Source organism: Eurosta solidaginis, chromosome 3, assembly GCF_040869045.1.
Source record: "Eurosta solidaginis isolate ZX-2024a chromosome 3, ASM4086904v1, whole genome shotgun sequence".
Lineage (NCBI taxonomy): Eukaryota > Metazoa > Arthropoda > Insecta > Diptera > Tephritidae > Eurosta > Eurosta solidaginis.
Genome location: NC_090321.1, coordinates 91650480 through 91671601, shown reverse-complemented (window position 1 = coordinate 91671601; position 21122 = coordinate 91650480). Strand labels below are relative to the sequence as shown.

The window sequence follows — 21122 nt, the reverse complement described above, 5'->3', positions numbered from 1 at the left end:
TGTAACACGTTCAAGATCATTGAACAACTTCCTGTGCAGAATGACACGATTTTTCGCAATTAAACAGGCAAATGGCAAATATCAACAAACAAAATATATATATACAAATATAGCCCTGCAATTGCAAATACAGCCCTGCAGCGAGTCCCACTAGTTCCGAACTAAAACAGAAATAATGCAGAAAGAGTCAGTACTAGTTCCAATCTGCCCCCTTGCAGTGCTTTCAACAGACTCGAACATTTGCTTTTCTTTACCTTCCCTTCCTTTCATCTCCTTTTCTTTTCTTTCCTTTTCTTTTACCTCTCATCTCGTTTCATTTCGTTTCGTTAACGTTTTTTCAGTTTCTTAACTTTTCGTTCCATCCTTTCCTTGACTTCCCTCTCATTTCCTACTCTTTTCTTTCCTTTGGTTTCCTTTATTTCAAAAAATTCAAGGCGCGATAGCCTTCGAAAAGGTTTTAGGCAAATCTTCCCCTCCAAATTGCGTAGTGCTCCTTCTAATTTTCCCTACAAATTGGCTGGACGTTTTATGCCGACTCCGAACGGCATTTGCAAGCAGGTGAATTTTCACTGAGAAGTTTTTCATGGCAGAAATACACTCGGAGTGTTTGCCAAATCACTGCAGAGGGGCGACCCCAATTAGAAACCTTTTTTTTTCTAAATGGAAAAAATTGTTTCAAAAGTTGTGTTGTTACTTTGCCCGGGAGTTGAACCCAGTTTGTCATTTGCCCAATAGATTTAACCCTTAATGATTAATCCATTATTCTTTTGTGATGTACCTGATACCGAATCATTCAACTGTATTTTAGCAGAAATACCAAATTATTTTGAACGAAAACTAATGACGTTTTTAACACAATACTAGCCGGACCCGTGCCAATCTTGCGCAACAAAATACAAAACATAGTTGCGAGTTATGAAAATATATAAATTTATTTTTCCCATATACTCATATTATAGCTATTTATGATATTAAAGATTCTAGCTACATATTTAAATATTTTTTACAATACTTCTTTGAATACAATATTAGACGTGAAAATAAAATCATTTGTTATTTTTTGTTTGAATGTTTCTTGCACTGAAAGGGTAATATCCTCAAATCGCCTTTCTCTAGAAAAAGCTACATATAATTGCCCGTGTGAAAATACAGGGCTAGGCAAATATAAGCCAGGTTTGTCAAAGTTTGTTGTTGTTGTTGTAGCGATAAGGTTACTCCCCGAAGGCTTTGGAGAGTGTTATTGTTGTGATGCTCCTTTGCCGGATACAGATCCGGTACGCTCCGGTAACACAGAACCATTAAGGTGCTAGCCCGACCATCTCGGGAACGATTTACATGGCCATATTAAACCTTCAGGCCATTCCTACCTCCCCACCCTCAAGTTCCATGAGGAGCTTGGCGTCGCCAGAAGCCTCGTCTGTTAGTGAAATAGAATTCGCCACGGATAGGTGAGGTTGACAATTGGGTTTGGATAAGCTATAAAGCTTATTGCGCTGGCAACCTGAAAGGGTTGCGTTATACAGCCCCTTGAATCTGGTATTTTAGTCGCCTCTTACGACAGGCATACCTACCGCGGGTATATTCTGACCACCTAACCCGCTGGGGCTTTGACCTTGTGCTTTATTAATTGTCATAGCGAGAGCTACTTTTAACGGAAACTGTTTTCTTGTCATCTGGAAAGGTACAGTTGGATCTGACGGGGTAAATTTAATTCGGGATATAATGGCTATCTTTCCCGAGTCGATTAATTTGACAGTGATTGTGTTCTCGCCTAAATGAGTGACGACCAACCTTGCATCATTTATAAGTCCTGCTTTGGCATTAAGGTTACGAATCAGAATTACGGTTGCAGGGGGGGACAAGCCGGAAGGATTTAGGGAATTAAGAGACTCAGTTGGATAACACTGAAAATTATGAGTTTCATCTTACTCAACTGTATCGCAACTTAGATACAGTCTACTCCCACCTGACAATAAATTAGATACAATAAACTCATTAAAAGTGGAGGTATTTTAATAGTATTTCGGATATATTTGATTGAATTTCTAAGTCACCGTTTCCTAGTGTGAGCAACCAGTTTTAAACTCATGGTCATTATTTGCTCGCATATTTTGGATTAATCGTCGAATTTTTACTTTTGCTCACAACGGTGAGCGTTTTTAGTCTAAGAGCCCGTGACTGCCAGACCTTCGTCATTTTATAAAAGTTGAAATTTCGTCAGTGCATACTTCCAACTGAAGCAGGATAGTTGGTCTATTATAAAACTTGAGTCATAATGGCTTTAACAAATATCGTGCAAAAATTTTGCAGAAAAATATACCTTTCTTTCGTCATTTTATAAAGACTGATTTTCATGTATGTTCTTTGTCATGAAATAAGAAGCCACTAGCTTCATTGCCAGACACTTTCCATAGTGGCTTTGGCCAGCCAGACACTTTTTATAATGCAAAAGTGTCCTTTTTGATAAAGCTAAATACTTTTTCATAAGCTGAAAGTTTTTTACGGCAAACAAAATTTCAAATGTTTTTTTTTTAAGATTTTGTATTCGAATTTCATTATAATTCGATTTTCTTTACAGTTTAGAAGGATTTCAAGTGTCTGGCTAATCAAAGCCACTGTGGAAAGTATCTGGTAATGAGGCTAGTGGCTTCTTATATCGTGACGAAAACCATATATGAAAATCAGTCTTTATAAAATGACGAACGAAAGGTCTATTTTTCTGCAAAATTTTTGCACGATATCTGTTGCAGCCACTATGACTCAAGTTTTATAATAGAACAACGATCCTGCTTCAGTTGGAAGTATGCACTGACGAAATTTCAACTTTTATAAAATGACGAAGGTCTGGAAGTCACGGGCTTTTGCTCTATTTATCAATTTTCAATAATTGAAGTTCTGGCCGCATGTCTAACAACGGGAAGAACTTGTTTAAAATAACCTCCAAATACAAATATTTTTCCACCAAATGGCAAATTAACATTCATGATATCTTGTGAAGGTATCATTGCGTTCGATGAGGATTTTTAATTCTTCGCATATAGAAATTTGCGGCAAGCTCACCTTCCCCTTGTGACAACAAATTGAGGCACTGTTATCGCTAAGCTCCCCTGTATGAAGTTTCGGCGTGCAGAACAGACATTGTTGGCTCATACGCCCAACGCTATGTTGTTCTAGTGAAATATCGAGCCGTGGGCAACAATACGTTTTTGAAAGCTTTTCCTGCACCCTCCTAGCGTTCACATCTCTGCTTAGCCTTAAAATGTATGACTGTTGCAAATAGTGCTGATCACATTCAACACGGCGTCTACAGACCACAACAACAAGAAAGCAAAGTTTGACGACAAGCGTAGCCAAGCATTGGCTTCTTGATTACTTTGAAAGCGGCAGCCACCAACATAAATTACAGCAAACAGTAGCGAAAAATTTAGAAAAAATATTAATTATGTTTAAAAAATGTCCAAAAGAATGATTAGCTTTTATTATCTGTTATTTACTTCTATTTTAGTTTTTTTGGCAAAATAAAGCTGCATTCATTTGTGCCGTTTGTCGTATCGCTGTAGTCGTATCCCTAACGTAATCAGCTGTTTATCATTACGACGGTAAACCAAAAATCAATTGGTTGGCTACGATACGGTTACGACCTTAGCGGCACCAATAATCGATTGCATTGATTCCCATAAGGTTGGTCGAATCAGCTGTTATAAGGTTACCGATAAAGCAGCAATGTCTCCAGCTTAAATCCGGAGTCATTGGTGCCGTATGTCGTATCGCTGTATCCGTATTCCTAACGTAATCAGCTGTTTATCGTTACGACGGTAAACCAAAACCCAATTGGTTGGCTACGATACGGTTACGACCTTAGCGGCACCAATAATCGATTGCATTGATTCTCATAAGGTTGGTCGAATCAGCTGTTAAAAGGCTACCTATACGGTTACCGATAAAGCACCAATGTCTCCAGCTTAAAAAGGACGCCACTCACTGTCGCTTCCCAAAAATAGAATTAGGTTTAAGCCCCATTACTGATACTTAGCATATATTTGACTTGGCTTGAGAACTGTCACTTACAGTTCTGTTAAATGAACATTGCATGTTACTGACTACTCAAAACTTAGCAACACTTAACTTGACTTAGAAGTCTGTAGAATTTTGATTTTCTATGTAAGTTCTAAGTGACGTTTACATTTTGAGATGCCATTTGTTTGTTTCCATTTCATTTTGACATTTTGTTATACAAATTGACATTTATTGATTATGATGCCAGATTGTATGCGCTAAGTGGAGTATAATCAAGGCTGTGTTGCCAAGTTTACGCCAAGTCAAGTCAAGTCTATGCTAAGTATCAGTAATGGGACCTATAATCTGGCTACAATGGCTTTCGTAATTGATTGTCATGCTGCTCTGTCGCACCAAAAATAACGACGCTCATAAGAGCCTCCTGCGATTTACAACCAGATTGAATTTTTGTATGTGTGCGTGTCGGGTATTTGACGCTTGCCCCGCGACTATCAAATAAAAAGCCATCAATCAACCTTTGCATTGAGAAACCGTAGCGTTTTTTTACTTGCAACTACAGCAGCTTTATTAAATAATAAAAAAATTAATAAAAATTTTATAAAATAATAATAAAAGCTTTACATTCCACAAAGCTAATAAAGATTGATAATTTTCAATAAACTCTAATATGAATTGCTGTTCTTCGGCGCACTTTTTCATTTTGAATGTCGACACAAACTAAATACAACACTGCTGTTTTGTCAGTCACACCCCGCGACTATCAAATAAGCAAGCGTCAAATGAAAAAATCAAAAAATTTTGATTTTCATCAACGTGTAGCCGACAACAAATACATACGTGTGTCACGAAGCCACCCGACTGCACTAACACACACAAAATTCAGTCAATCTGGTTGTAAATCGCAGGAGGCTCTAAGACAGGGCCATTCATTTCATCAGTGTTGCCAGGTGATGCAAAAAAAAAAGAAGCTAGATTGGCAAAAAAAAAAGGTTAGAAAAGGCTAAATTTAGAAAAAAAAGAAGCTAAAAAAAGGCCAGAAATTTTTTGGTTAATTCATTAAATTTTTTTTATATTTTAGTTTCCACATTTGTAAATAAAAACTTATAAACATAACTTAAGCATAACTTCCTGTTTCAAAACATATCAGGCACATTTTCTTTGACTAGCACATGGAATTACTTTAAATGATTGCATATGTGTATATACATAAAAAAAATATTACAAACTAATTATTTATATAAAATATTCCCCGTCTGAAAAATCAGAAGAGCTTATGTCCGGGTATAAAGTTTCGCTATTTACCATAGATATGAGATCATCGGTAATTTCAAAGTCATTACAACATTTAGATAAGCGTTTTAACGAGCATCTAATATTAAGCAGCGCATTAAGCATTTTAATTTTTATTTTGTTCCTTAATTTAGTTTTCAGAATTTTCATGCCACTAAAAACTAAATACTAACTAAATACTAAAAAACTAAATAAGAATTCGACAAGTTCTAAAAAAGGAGGTCCGTTTAATGCATTTTTATGTTGTCGGACTTCCGAACAAAATTCCATGGTGGAGTGTACATTTGTCCATTGTATAGTTATAAGTTTTTGCCACTGCAGCTCTATTAATGCTATTTGACTTGAAGAATAACTATACTTCTCTTTTTCAAAGTAAGAAAATACATCTGGCTTTGAAATTTTCAACGAATTTTCAGCAGAAAAATAATTAATCTTTTGTAGAGAACTCATATTATTAGGTATTACGTGTTCACAGGAACTATTGAAATTATTTTATTTTAGAAATTTTTAAAAATACATTCGGAGTAAAAAGGGCTAGAAAAAAGTCACGAAGCTGAACACAAAAAAAAGCCTAAATCTAGCTTCGAAAAGGCTAACCTGGCAACACTGCATTTCATAGCACAATTGTGCATTGTTTACTATATAGTTTGGCAGCTTAAGTAGAGGTTATGTTGCGAATAGAGTGGAAGGCAGTGGACTAGGCAGTCGAATGTCATATAATGAAGGAATGGTGTTCGGAGATTTTTCGAAGTTAAAAAAAAAATGATAAAAGCTTTAATATAAATAAAACTATTGTTTTAGTAACAACAAAAACGCCATATATATTCTGTATACATAAATATGTAAGGATTATCTCACTTTAAAATTTGAATTAAATAATCTAAAGTTTTGTTTTGAAACTGAGTCGAGAACTGTGCGTGTGAATGTGCGAATTTTCACCGATCAGCTGTTAGTTGCGCTACTTGGTAAAATTTACAATGCAATTGTGCCCTCTCAATTCACACGCATATGATTCGCTCTGTCGTTGTTAATTGAGTTATGCGGCAATTACCCACCGACGTGTGCCGTACGTATGGACGTTTGTCGTACGAAACACGTTTGACCGAACCCTCAAGCCCGTAGGAATCAATGTGTGCGTCTGTGTACATGTACATAACTTATTTGTGTGTGTATTGTTTACAGATAAGCACTGTTGCCATTGACAAGTTTGCATGCATGCTTATGGAAACATCAACATTTTCCAGTTTAATTTTTGATTTTGTAAAAGGCTGCAATTAATATTAAATAAATACAAATAGATTACATATTTATAATCTGCACTTTTACATAAATATTTCGAATTATTTTCACAATTTTTAAAACTTTAATTAGGTGTTTTTGCATAAAACTGCAAACGGTCAAAATTTAGCGCACAAAAGTTTACTAAGCAACTCTGTCTAGTGAGAGAGCGATCAGCTGACACGTTCTTACGGAAAAAATCAAAATTGTTTTGATTTCTACGTTCCGGGCTACGTACGTACGGGCGTTGCACGTCGGTAAGTTTTCGTTTACATTGCACACTCATAAGAAAGGTCGTGTCAGCTGACACGTTTTTGGTACGTACCATGGTTCAATTATGTACAGGTTGGCTCATCTCATCAGGTGATTTTATTTATGTCATTGCATGGTCGAAGGGATTGTCAAGAGGAGATCGCAAACTCAAAATGAAACCAACACATTGGCAACATTTTACTTACACATACAAAAACTGCTAAGTTTTATGTTTCCATTCCATACCATTCGCACCAACACCAATACACAGATTTTGACAATTTGAACAGACATATTTTGTTGCTTTACAGATGAGCCAACCTGTATATAGTTGAACCATGGTACGTACGTCCGTGAGTAACTGCCGCATAACTCAATTAACGACGACAGAGCGAATCATATGCGTGTGAATTGAGAGGGCACAATTGTGCTATGAAATGAATAGCCCTGCTCTAAGATCATGTGTAAAAATAATATGACAGATGTGGCGCCTACACCGCCGTCGTGAGTGTTGTCAGCCCTAATCACTTCTACGCTGAACTATTGCTTGTTCACTTTGTTCTTGTCGGTGGTTACGCACACACTTAAACGCTGTAGATCAGGCATCGGCAAATTGGAAATGCAGATGTGTTAGTGAGAGCGCGAAAATCGCGCACATCACTTGATGCATCGGTTTGCTTAGGTCATTCGCTTATTAGCAAACAACAAGACAACATCGTTTATTATTATATTTTTAATGCGCACAATGGGAAGCAAAGGGTTATACAATTAAATACATTGTATTTGCGCAAAAGGGTTGGTCAACATTAAACATTTTTCGCTTGTGCGCATTGAAAAAATTAACAAACGATCTTAGCTTGTTGCTTGCTAATAACATTCGTTAACATTGCGCGCGACGCACACAATCGATGTTGCTCCGCTAAATGCACTGATGACCTGATATGGAACTTCTCGCTCTCTGAGAGGACGTAAAAATGTGCATTTTTTTACATGGCGGAACGATACAAGGTGGCAGCATGGTGACATACCTACAAATATAAATACAAATTTCATGTACTTTGTTTTTGTAAATTCGATGGACAAATGTCAAAATCGTACTGCGCCGGAAGTTGATATAGCAAATCAAATAAAAAAAGTTTATAATCAGCTGTCCCTTGCTGCCACCTTGTATCGTTGCGCCATGATTTTTTTATAATATTGGCCATAGATGCCATCATGCTCAAAATCAAATGTGGGCATTTCAGAATAACTTTGGGGTATTTTACATGGTAAAGGTTTAATTTATGATTTTCACCAAAAATTTGCTCAAAATTGTCCATTGGAATATCAAAAAACTCGAACTGATGTCAGTAACTCTTTTTCACCCGTGGAAAATTTATCTGTGACAACACCTTTCATCGAAGGGCTGCACACGAAACGGGTTTTGGTAGCGACTTTCGATTGGTGAAAAAGTTGGCTTCTTAGCCATTGTAAACTTTACCAAGTAGCGCAACTAACAGCTGATCGCTCAAAATTTGCACACACACACAAACATCCCTAATGGCCATATTACGGAAATCTTAGGGAAATTGAAGTTAAATTTTTAAACAGACATAAAATGTTATAATTTTGGAATATATATCATCTAGGACACCTTAATTGCAGTAATTGACAGAAAATGTTTGCTTATACTCAAGTATTTAATTATTTTTTCTAAATTCATCTTTAATATTGATGCAATGATTGATCCAATACAACTCTGGTCTTCCTACTGTTCTTCACTCCACTCCATTCGAGTGCCTATTTTCACGGCCTGCGAGTGCCTTCCACTCTATTCGCAACATAACCTCGAATTAAGCTGCCAAACTAAACAATGTTCTTAGCCTTCGCATTAAGTGGATCAATAAAAGCCATGTTTTTTTGGTGCGTTGCGACATTCCATTTTTGACAGCTGAGGTAAATTGTAGGTATACGTATACATAGGTTAACGCAACATGTTTAATTAACAGCCTTTTGCGGACAACAACGCAGATCCTTCACCAAGTGATCTAATTTCGTAATTTCTTATACATTTTTTGCATTTTTTATTGTATATGGATATACATATGTATGTACATAAACATTTTAGTCGCATAAAAGTGAAAAAAGGGGCTAGTCGTTCATTGTTATCTTATGGCGGTGCCAGAGCAACAAAGCAAAGCAACGCAATCGAAATATATTATTTCATATTTTTTCACTTATCTATCACAAAATATTTCTACAAAACTTTGCCTTTTTATAAATTTTAATAATTTTTTATCAGCTGACTTGCTGATTTATTTGAAAATAATGAACCGAACGGATTTCTTGGAGTTTTTTTTGCGTATTTTAGGCAACTCTATAGCCATCTGATTTCAAGACCCATTCTTGGAAACGAATGAACTTTTGTTTACAATCGAATGAACTTCAAGATCCATTCCTGGAAACGAATTGAGAGAGAATGAATGTAACGTATCAGGTCATCAGTGGCCAAATGCTCAGTGACTACTAAACTAAAGAGAATAAGAATACGTGTGAATTGAGTGTGCATAGTTGTGCCACTAAATGCCGATGCCTGCTGTAGATCCATATTTCTTTGCTGACTTGTCTGAATTCGTTTAGCGTTTTGCCGTCTTTTTCGCTCAGCTAAGGCATTTAAGGTCCTCCTTCTAGGCATTAGGGGGACTCATGATAGCATATAAACTTATAAAGTGTAAAATTATATCCATTTACACACGCGGTTATATGAACGCACCTATTAATACTCTTGATAAACTTGATTGTTTTTCAGCTGTATTATTTCCAAAAAAATTTTTTTGATTGTTATACAAATTAAAAAATACCAAGATTAAGTGAAAAATCAAAACCAAAACGTCTTTACTTGCTGATGTTGGAGATTTCTGATGAAAATACCGGCTGTAATGTCTGCAAGGTTGCATTCCTTTGAGTTTACCGCGTTTACACAATGAAATGTGCGCGTAAATTTATACAAATTGTGTAAATGATTTTTCATACAAAATTTGACAGCTCGTTTACGCACTAGATAAATTTATACGTTTACACACTTTATAAGGCATTTATACGGTTACATGAGTCCCCCTATTGTAAAATCTGGATAATAATAAATTGTGAGCAAAATTAATTGATAAATACAAATTTAACAACTTACCACGTATGTATGTATGTAGGCATTTAACTTAAACGGGTTTCAAAGTTTCAAATCAAAAATCAACAGAAATCAGCTGTTCTTATTTGCTTATACATATGCGGCTACGATGTCACCATCAAAATTATGAAAGTTGTATGTACGAATGTTTTATTAACTATGCATGTATATATGCATATAAAAGTCTTTTGTCAAATATCAACAGAAATCAGCTGTCAATCAATTAATCGTCAATCGGTAATGCAGTGCAAATATTCACAATAGTGCCATAGTACAAATAGATTTTTTGTGTGCTCGCAATCGTTAATTTTTAACAAATTATTTTAATAAAATATATCTAAACAAAAGCACTACGACCAAAATTGCCCAAAGCTCGCTAAGAGCCCGAATCTCCATCTTTACAACCAAAACTTTATTTATAGATTTGGATTCCAAATAAGAGCGAAAAAGGGATCCGCACATAAAAACAGCAATTAGAAATAATTTATATGATGATATGTTTGAGTTCTGTTACAGCAATTTCAAAAACATTTAAAATCGGTTCGGGCTTCATAGTTAAAATTTTGATGTGATCCTTATTTAAAACATTACGTTTTTGTACTCAGCTGAGCAGAGCTCACAGAGTATATTAATTTTGTTCGCATAACGGTAACCCGAAATTCATTTAGCCATGTTCGTCCTTCCGTCTGAAACACGATAACTGGAGCACATTTTGAGGTATCTTAATAAAATTTGTTATGTAAATTCCTGGGTATGTAAGTTCCTCAGATCACTATTTAAAATGAACGAAATCGGACTATAACCACGCCCACTTTTTCGATATCGAAAATTTCGAAAAACCTAAAAGGTGCAATAAATCATCACAAAAGATGGATAAAGCTATGAAACTTGGTAGATGGTTTGACCTTATGACGCATAATAGACGCAGAATAAAAGTTTTGCAAGCTCTAATTTGGCAGTCGTTGAAGACATCATGATGAAATTTGGCAGGAACGTTACTCCTATTGCTATATGTGTTCTAAATAAAAATTAGCAAAATCGGATAACGAACACATCCACTTAAAAAAAAAATGTTAAAGTAAAATTTTTACAAAAATTGAATATCTTTACAGTATATAAGTAAATTATGTGAACATTCAACTCCAACATTTGTCTCCAAAGCTCTCGGCTGAGTATGTAATGTTCGGTTACACCCGAACTTAGCCTTCCTCACTTGTTTTTTTATGTGTATGTATGCGATTTTCCACACGTAGTTGCGGCAGCTTTTAAAACGAGCTTTCTCCTTGAATTATTTCTTCGTGAGATGCAGGAAAGGTACTAGTACATACATATATGTCGCTTTATACTAAAAGACTAGAGCTTTATGATTGTGGAAATAAGTTAGCCGTATACATTGGTGAATTTTGGGTTGATAATGTTTTTTGGGTTGAAATTTCTAGATATGTATGTAACGAGGTTAACTATTGAGATTTAAGATCTTGTCGTAATATATTCCTACTCACAGTATATTGGAGAGAAAACACAAAAATAATAGCACTTTATAGAAGTAGCACTTTAGATTGTAAGTAATGCTTAAGAATTTATAACCCAAAATAGTTCAAAGTGCTAGGCTGGCAGCTTCCTCCCTACCTAAGAGGATCTTAATTTGATACAAAAATGGTTCTATTTTATAACTCTTCTCTCAAATTTTGGAGTACTGCTTTTAGCCGCTGTGTAGAAAGAAATGCTATTTACTCCTACTATGTGATAGTTTTCGGAGCATAAATACTCCAACAATTTTGTCCAAATTCTCTCTAGCACTCCAAAAACACTCGACACCGTCCATAATTCTAAAAAAATGCATCATGACATATAAGAGAATTTTAGAATGTAGGTTTGCTCGTCGTGAGACGACTTATTCAGGCATTATGCTATACAATTGGATGACCGTTTTAAACAATGGTTCAACTGTCTAGTTTTACACGGTGATGTTGTTTGTTCAGATCGTTCTTAGGTTATTTCGCTTTTGCCGTTCTCAACCGACTTCAATTCGAACAGTTCTGATTTTGATAAGCACTTACATTGTTAAGCATTCGACTAGGTATAGGACCAAACCAATTTTAATACCCATGATCGGATAATTGTGGTACGTAATGGGTCAATAGAATCGGGATAGATATAGACTTCCTTATATCAAAATTATCAGCATCGACAAAATTTTTGATTGAGCCATTTCCGCCCGTCGTTCTGCTAACAGCATAACTTGAGTATCTTTACGAAATTTAATATGCTGACTTAAGTGGACCTTATCGTTCGTTTGGCAACGCTGCTTTTAATAAACCCCCTTTTTAACACGCTTTTATTAGCTTGGCCTGTATGTAACGGAATCTTTGAGCTTAATTTTCACCGGTTTCTAGAAGTCTGATTAATTTGAAACTTTGCATACGTATCAGGGACCGATGACAATGCATTAATGTGGTGGTGTAGTGAGATAATGTCAGCGGACATAAGGTCAATTGGCCTTATTACCACTTTGAATGGCCATAAGTTTGATTGGAACTTTGTACACGTATCAAGGTTCAATGACAATGCATTAATGCGATGGTGCGGTGACATAAGGTCAACGGACATAAGGTCAATTGGCCTTATTACAACTTTGAATGGCCAGAAGTTTGATTGAAACTTTGCACACGTATCCACGGCTCGATGACAATGCAATAATGTGATGGTGGGGCCACATAAGGTTAACGGACATAAGGTCAATTGAACTTATGACCACCCCAAATGACCATAGATTTGAGACCTTGCACATAATGCGAAAAACGTATTCCTTTATTAATGATAGAAGTGGATGCATGGCACATCTACGAAAGAGCATCCTGGAACCCTTTTTAACACGCTTTTATTAGCTTGGTCTGTATCTATCTATGTATCTATGTATCCATGTATGTATGTAACGGAATCTGGAGTGGAGTCGAGAGCCCCGGCAATGCACCATAAAGAAGAATCGGGCGCACAGTGGCTGTGTAAATCCAGTAGGTCACCTTAGGGGAGAATCCCCAGGAGGTGCCAATTGCCCTCCTGCATGTGAACAGCTCTGCTGCTGCCTTCTTGGATCTATGGCTACTCTATAATAGCTTCCTATCCAGAATGACTCCCAAATACTTGACTTGATCGCTAAACGCTAAGAACGTACCCCCAATTCTTGGCAGTGTAAGATTTGGTACTTTGTACCTCCTCGTGAAGGGGACAAGCTCGGTTTTATCCGGGTAGACTTCCAAACCTGTGGCGGGTTATACTCCTGGGGCAGCTCCAGGGTCAGCTGGGTCCGTTGGCGTCACTGGAACCCAGGCTCTAGCCCTTGGTCGTGAGGGGATATCACGCGCCTCCACTACTTTGAGGCGCGCGCCCGGATATACCACCCCTATCGGCGTGACGGCGTCCCTATAGAGGTTTACCGACCTGGCGTCGTCACAGGCAATTAGCTTGACATTGCTCTGGAACCACCCTGCATCGGTGTAAGATGGCGGTGGACCAGGGTTGTCTTTCTTAACCTTAACGGCCACCGTAGCGAGCGCAGCCTCGATCCACTTCCACTGTTGTTTCGGGATCCTGCCATCTTCACTGCTCTCGTCTATAATGCCAATGATCTGCCGACCCTTGGCAATTTCGGCGAAAGACCGCGTCCAGCCTCTCTGCGTCTTGGCCCTTTTCGGTGACGTGGGGTTGGGTTCATCCATGGACCGCTTGCGTTTCAAGGTTTCATCACTCTCGACTAAAACTTTTAAAATTACTTGAACTAAAAAATTAAAAATAAATAATAGTTTAAAAAAACTAAAAAAACACGCTTTTCTAGTAAACCGAACTAAAAAATAGAAAATAATTTTCAATTAAAAAAGTTTATATAACAGTAGTAGAAGGTCAAACAATCGTTTATAGTTAATCACCTCAAAATAAAATTTAAGTTATTAACAGAATAATTTAATTCACAATAAAAAGCGTGGGGTGCTTGATATTGAATGTTACAATCATTCTATTGGCAACTATCTGAGAGGGAAGATATGAAATGTAGTCAAATGCACCCCACGCTTTTTACTGTGAATTAAATTATTCTGTTAATAACTTAAATTTTATTTTGAGGTGATTAACTATAAACGATTGATTGACCTTCTACTACTGTTATATAAACTCTTTTTAATTGAAAATTATTTTCTATTTTTTAGTTCGGTTTGCTATAAAAGCATGTTTCTTTAGTTTTTTTAAACTATTATTTATTAAAAAGAGATATCGCTGCTGGGCCTTTACCGTATGTGTTAAATGAAGCACAACGACGACATCTGCCTATCACAGGTCATCTGTACAAAAATATTATGACCTCTACTTCTCAAGTCTCCTGATGATCCAGCACCCGTCTCCAGTAGCCGTCCCAGGCGATTTCTCGGTTCTAGAAATTCGCGGTTGGGCGCGAGAAGAAATCGTATGCTCTTATTAATAGGAAAACAAATATTTTCTCCTGTTCTACGAAAAATGCCTCCCAACCATTGCAACAAAAACAATTTTTGTATAGAAAAAAGAGAAAAAAATTTAAAAATCAAACAAACACCAACCTTTCCTTTTTTCAGCACCCATGGATTAAATTTACATGCTTTAGGCAACCACTGCATACATTTTTCTACACAGGATATAAGAAGATCCCTGGAACTGGACTTCCCGTGTCGCGAAAAAATAACTTAACTTTAACATTATATTAGATGAAATGAACACATTTTTGTTTGTTTTTTTTTGCAACTCGAATAAACATTGACCAAAGTACTACAAGAGATGAGTTTAGGTGGTTTTTTAGTTTCGCTGAAATTTCGCCTGACAAAATCCGGTAATTTTTTGCTGCCCCGTACAACCGCATGTTTTTTTTTTTTTGGATTTTTCACTCACATAAGTAAATATTTCGTAAGCAGGTTTCTATTTTTATTTAGACATGTAACACAATATTAAAGCACTAAACAGTTTGTCCCAATTGAAGGTTCGAAACCGTAACAATACGTACGATTTGCCAGTTACCAACCGTGAAATGATCCAATATAATTTGGTATCCTGTGTGCTAATCGTAATCAATAATTGTAGATTGAGTAAGGAAGTGGTTTATTTTTGTAGATTAGGTGCACGATGATTTATCTGAAGGTTATGTTAGGAGAAATACATCTGCAATCACTTACTAAGCATAATTTAAAGGCATGTGACTCCAGAAAGCAGTGTCGAGTCAGAATACTCGTAATGAGTCTACAGTCTTCTCTTTTTAATGATAGGAGTAACTTTGTTACTGAAAGGTTGCAAGACCTATATTCATATGATTTTCAACACATTCCAGTCTCGCGCTTGGGTTCACGCCTTTCCCGCTTGGTCGAACATGTGCAACTCTCGCCTTCTCTTAATCGCGCATATTCTAATTGGGACGTCTTCGGAGCAAGCTTCCAGGGATGCGCTATTTTGGCTTTTTACTCTAAAGTTAAACATTCGGTTAATAACTTAAATTTTATTATAGATAATTTTATTTAGAGTAAATTAAATAAACCCCACGTACAACCCAGCATTATTTTACATGCATAGGTGCCGTCGAGGCCTTCTTCACTCTCTCCTCCAAGTTGAGCTTCCACGACAACTTACTGTCTAGAATTTTTCTTAGATATTTTGTGCAAGGTTTCTCCTGAAGGTTCACCCCTCTTAGCTTTGGCCTGCTCCAATTTGTCTGAAGACTAATTTACCTCATTCAAAGGACTTTTAAAATATGCATCATACACTCTCTGATCGGTTTTAGACACTCTCCGTTATTTGCATATATACACAAAAAGGAGGACATCTGATCCTCATTTGCTATTATATAAAATGCATGCGTGAAAATGTGTTTACATACATATATTGACAACCAAATTAAGTACATATGTGCGGGTATTTGAAATTTAGTTCACTTTAATAAAATCGCTGTCCTTGATGATAGTCGCTTTGTTTTGATTCCAATCTCCAGATATAACTATTCTATTTTCGTTTGAAAAATGAAAAAGTAAACTTTTTGAAGGTTTGCCAAACTATTCGCCAAATTTGAGTTATGCTTAGGCAGGCATCTCACAAATCATATTCCAGGTCACATGAAGCATGAAGTGCCCTTTCGTGCTCAATATTTACGTCAGAGTAGAGAGGAAATAAACACTGCAGTATGATATTAATATTACGCATTTATTAAGGGCAGGTTGCCTTCACAATTTTACGAATACTACTAGGTATGTAATATATTTTTATCGAGCCTCAACTATGTAGGTACTGCAAAATATATACAGCAACAAGGAAGTTTTACTAAAAGCACATTTTTTTGTTACTTGAGCAAGCGAGCCATATTTAATACTTATATCTTTTGCCTCTATTCCATAATGGAAGTGGAATATAAACAATTTTTGAATCTTCTCCATCATTACCTTTCCGTATTTCCGATTTCTTCTCTATCAACTTACAATCGGTCTTGTTCTGTTTTCGATACAAAGTGTTTTACTATTTCGATATTATGACTAGCAACATTAACACCCCTGTGCAGAAAATATTCCTCATTTAATAGTTCCGAACCCTCACTAGGGTAGGCACCTTGTCGTTGGTGTGAGGGCTTAGCCGAACTCCATAGCGCCCGACTATGAGGCGGAGCTGTTTAGGACTGACATCTACGCCGTTTCGCCTCATAGGAGGGCGGCGGGATGTCGGTGACCAAGAACTGCCAACCCCCTAATCCAGGGTGTTATGCGGACCGTGCCTATTGGACGATTTGCAGCCAGGGGATAAATTCGGCTGTATTCGAACGGAGCCTTCCCGATACCGGGCCATCTCGGGAAGTATTTATGGCCTTACCGCAGTAAGGGGCGCTGCTGTGGCGGACGGTTCTTTCCCCGTATATAATACTGGACCGCTGAGCCCGCCTTGTCGGGCAGGTGGTCGTACGACCAAGATGAACAACTCATTACCTGAATGTAACAAGGAGGATGTAAAGAGGAGGACTGAGTCGCAATCCAAGGACGACAAATACGAATTAAGCGATGCGTCGGACTCGGGGAGCGAGAGTAGTGCTGATTCAATGAACTCCGTGTTGGAGAAGCACACAAATGAAAACGGAGTAGAAGAGTGGAGAAGGGTACGGAGCAGAGGAAGTAAAAGAGCTCCCTCGCAGTACCGTGCAGCACTAAGAATTGTACAACGCTTGGGAGCAGTGGTCGACCCAACAGAAGTGGAGATCGAGCGCTTGGAATGGGCCCATGAACCGGTAGAAATAGGTCGAAGGCAGTTCAAAAGGTTTGCTGCGAGAAACCCTCGGTTCTGCAACCGGTACGAGGAGGAAGAAGCGTCGAATGGCAGAATGAAGAGGCAACGTTCGGCAGAAGGCGACAAGCCTGCTTTCAAGAGGCAGAAAGGACCCAGTCCTAGAGCCGCGAGGCAGGGCAGTCGCATAGACAAGACAAGTAGGCCCAAAGCTGTAAGACAGATGGGTTCCAATAGCGAGGTAGCAACTACCTCGAAAGCTGCCAGTCAGAGGGAAGTTCCAACTACGGAAGTAGGAGATAAGCCAAAGGGAGATAACGCTAAGACTCCGGCTTTCTCGGAGGCGCTAAAGGGAGTTAACGCGAAGACTCCGGTGTTCTCGGAGGTTCTAAAGGGAGATAACACTAAGACTCCTGCTTTTCCCGAGAAGATGAGTGATGTGGCAAAGCAGTCACTGACTGTGGCGCTGGTTGATCGTAGCAGTCCGTTCGGACAAATGACTACTGAAAGGTGGAGATCTGTGGAAAGGGAGCTTATTAGCTTAATGCTTAAGATGATGCGGGAACAACCAAGTAAGCCCCTTCCAACCTTTGATTCGGGGGGATGGTATAATGGTGTGAAGATGATAGCGTGCGACAACATCGCGAGCTTGCGGTGGCTGGAGGAAGTCGTTCCAAACCTCCAAAGGCAAGGCACGAACGCGCGGTTTGAGGTGGTGGATAAAGCGCAAATCCCCACGGTACCAAAAGTTAAGGTATGGATACCATGCGTGATGAAGTCGGAGGATACACTGCGACTTCTGCAGAATCAGAATCCGAACATACCGACACAGGACTGGAAGGTACTTACTGTATCTCGGCCTACCGAGGATGGTCAGTTCTACATCTTCCAAATAAACAAGCAGGCGGAGGATATTTTGTACACGCAGCTTGGCAAAATGTCCTTTGGCACTGGCAAAATTTACATGCGACTCAGGAAAAGAAGTCCCGAGGATAAAAATCCTAACACGCTGGAAGTGGGCGAAGTCGAAAAGGACCTCAGAAGCCTAAGGGAAAAAAGACAGGTGGAGGTCCCCGACGTCACCACGAACGTGCTAGAAGAGGACCAACCGCTAAATGGTGCTGTGACTCGCACAGAGGAACACACGGCACAACATTCACGAGGGGCTGAAGGGGGCCTCGAATACTCTAAACCAAAAGGGCAAGAGGAGGACGACGACGTCAAGACGAAGGTGCTGGAGGGGGACAAACAGCCCAATGGTGCTGCGAGTCCTACAGATAAACCTCCAACACAGTAAAGTGGCGTCGAGCGAACTCCTCCTAACCCTTGAGGAGGGTTCGTTTGACGTGGCGCTGATCCAGGAGCCGTGGCTCTCATCGGGAGGAAAGGTTTCTGGACTTAGCGCGCGCGGGTTTGGCGTTTACTACGCACAAACGGAAGGACGGGTGCGAGCTGTAGTAATGGTAAGGAAACAGCTGCATTCATATATGCTGCCTAATTACACCACCGAGGATCTCGTAGCGGTGGCCGTTGAGCAAAAGAATAAGCAGGCATTTATCCTGGCGTCCTGCTACATGGCCCATGCTGCGGAGGTTCCACCGATGGAGTGCAAAAGGCTAGTACAGGAGGAAGGGCGCAAAGGGCGGTTGGTCATAGGCGCAGATGCAAATGCGCACCACAATGCGTGGGGAGGAGCAGATACGAACGAGAGAGGCGAATCTCTATTTTGTTACATCCTGCAAACCAATTTGCAGATAGCCAACAGGGGAAATGTTCCTACATACATTGGTCCAACATCCAGCAATGTTCTGGATATTACATTGAGCTACGAGCGTGATATATCAAGGTATGATTGGATGGTTCTCGATAGACCATCCTTCTCCGACCATGCCTATATAAGCTTCAGCATCCCACTAAAGAGGGTAGAGAAGGGAGGAACCTTTAGAAACCCTAGGGCAACGAATTGGACTAAATTCCAGAAACATGTAGAAACGAAACTGGGACAACCCAAAGAGGTTGCTAATGTAGAGGAACTGGAGGAGTCGAATGAATTCCTAACAAGGACGCTTATGACTGCGTATAACAAAGCTTGCCCTCTAAGAAGATTCAGAGGAAAAGCAAAGCCGCCATGGTGGAGCAATGAGCTGAGTCTTCTAAGAAGACAGGTAAAAGAAATGTTTAAACTCGCAAAGACCGCGGAAAGCGAAGCGTGTCGGGACGAGTACAGGGATCTACTGAGGATCTACAAGCGTGAAATTACCAGGGCGAAGAGAAACTCATGGAAAAGTTTCTGTACGGACATAGAGTGCTCCAGTGAAACAGCACGGTTGAAAAAAGTCCTAGCAAAGGGAAACATAGTCCAGGGACTAATAAAGAAAGAGAACGGGGAATGGTCACGTGATAGTGAGGAATCCCTTGAGGTGCTTCTCGATACACATTTCCCATCGGGAGACGGTTTAGAAGAACCAGCAGACATCACTCACACTTCGATCACGGAGCTAGTGGTGCCGGGCTTGGTGACCGATACCAAGATCGAGTGGGCAGTGAAGACGTTTTCTAAGTTTAAATCGCCGGGCCCAGATGGTATATTCCCGGCCATGCTACAATTCTCAAGCAGGGCGGTCGTGGAATGGCTTAAAATAATATTCGATGGGTGCATAAGACTGAATCATGTTCCGCACTCTTGGAGAACTGCTCGTGTAGCTTTTCTACCAAAGGCGGGGAAGATCGGTCACGTGTATCCCAAAGACTATAGACCCATTAGCTTAACATCATTTCTGCTCAAAACCTTTGAGAGGCTGATAGATGTGTACATAAAGTCCAACGTGGATGGAAAGCTGCTCTCCACAACACAGCATGCGTACACCAAAGGCAAGTCGGTAGACACCGCATTGCATAGGGTGGTAATAAGCATAGAGAAATCCCTGGAATATAAGGAGTATGCTCTAGGAGTATTCTTGGACATTGCCGGGGCTTTCAATAATGTTGCAAAATGGGCGATTATGGATGGTCTTAATTACATTAAAGTACATCCTGCCTTAATCAGATGGATCGGCTGCATGTTAAATTGCAGAAAGATTACATCAGAATGGGGATTGTACGAGGCCACGAAATCAGTGGACAGGGGCACGCCGCAGGGAGGGGTGCTATCACCTCTGCTGTGGACACTGGTCATCAACCAACTGCTCAGGCAATTCGATGAGGGACCCGTAAAACTTACGGCTTACGCAGATGACGTTGCAATTGTCATAAGTGGAAAATGCCTTCCAACGATTAGTTCTTTGATGGATCGGGCGCTTCGGGATATTCATACCTGGGCATCTAATGTCGGGCTGAAAGTCAATGCGGAGAAGACGGATATGGTCTTGTTTACAAAGAGGTACAAGGTCCCAAATTGGACCAGGCCTAAGTTAGGAGCGGTGACCTTACAGGAGAAACCTTGCACAAAATATCTAGGAATCATCCTAGACAGTAAGCTGTCATGGAAGCTCAACGTGGAGGAGAGGGTCAAGAAGGCCTCAACGGCACTCTATGCATGTAAAAGAATGCTGGGGTGTACGTGGGGCCTATCGCCCTCTCTTTCTCATTGGGTTTTTACAGCGATTGTAAGCCCTATTCTATACTATGGAGTTCTTGTTTGGTGGAAAGCCACACAAAAAACAACATACCTCAAAAAATTAGAGGGGGTATGCAGACTATCGATGCTTTGCATTACGGGAGCCCTGAAAACAACCCCGACGGCTGCACTGTATGCCATTCTGCACATTCCACATGTAGACCTGGTAGCAAAGAACAAAGCATTAACGACCGCAACCAGGCTCGGTGCTTCGGGGCAGCTTGAGCGCCGACCATA

At 39.2% G+C, this 21122-nt stretch overlaps 1 protein-coding gene across 1 annotated transcript in view; it reads right to left on the bottom strand.

Annotated features, from left to right (window-relative positions):
* nord overlaps positions 1–21122 on the bottom strand; it is a 173379-nt gene that overhangs the window by 101578 nt on the left and 50679 nt on the right. The gene's annotated exons all lie outside the window — the stretch shown is intronic.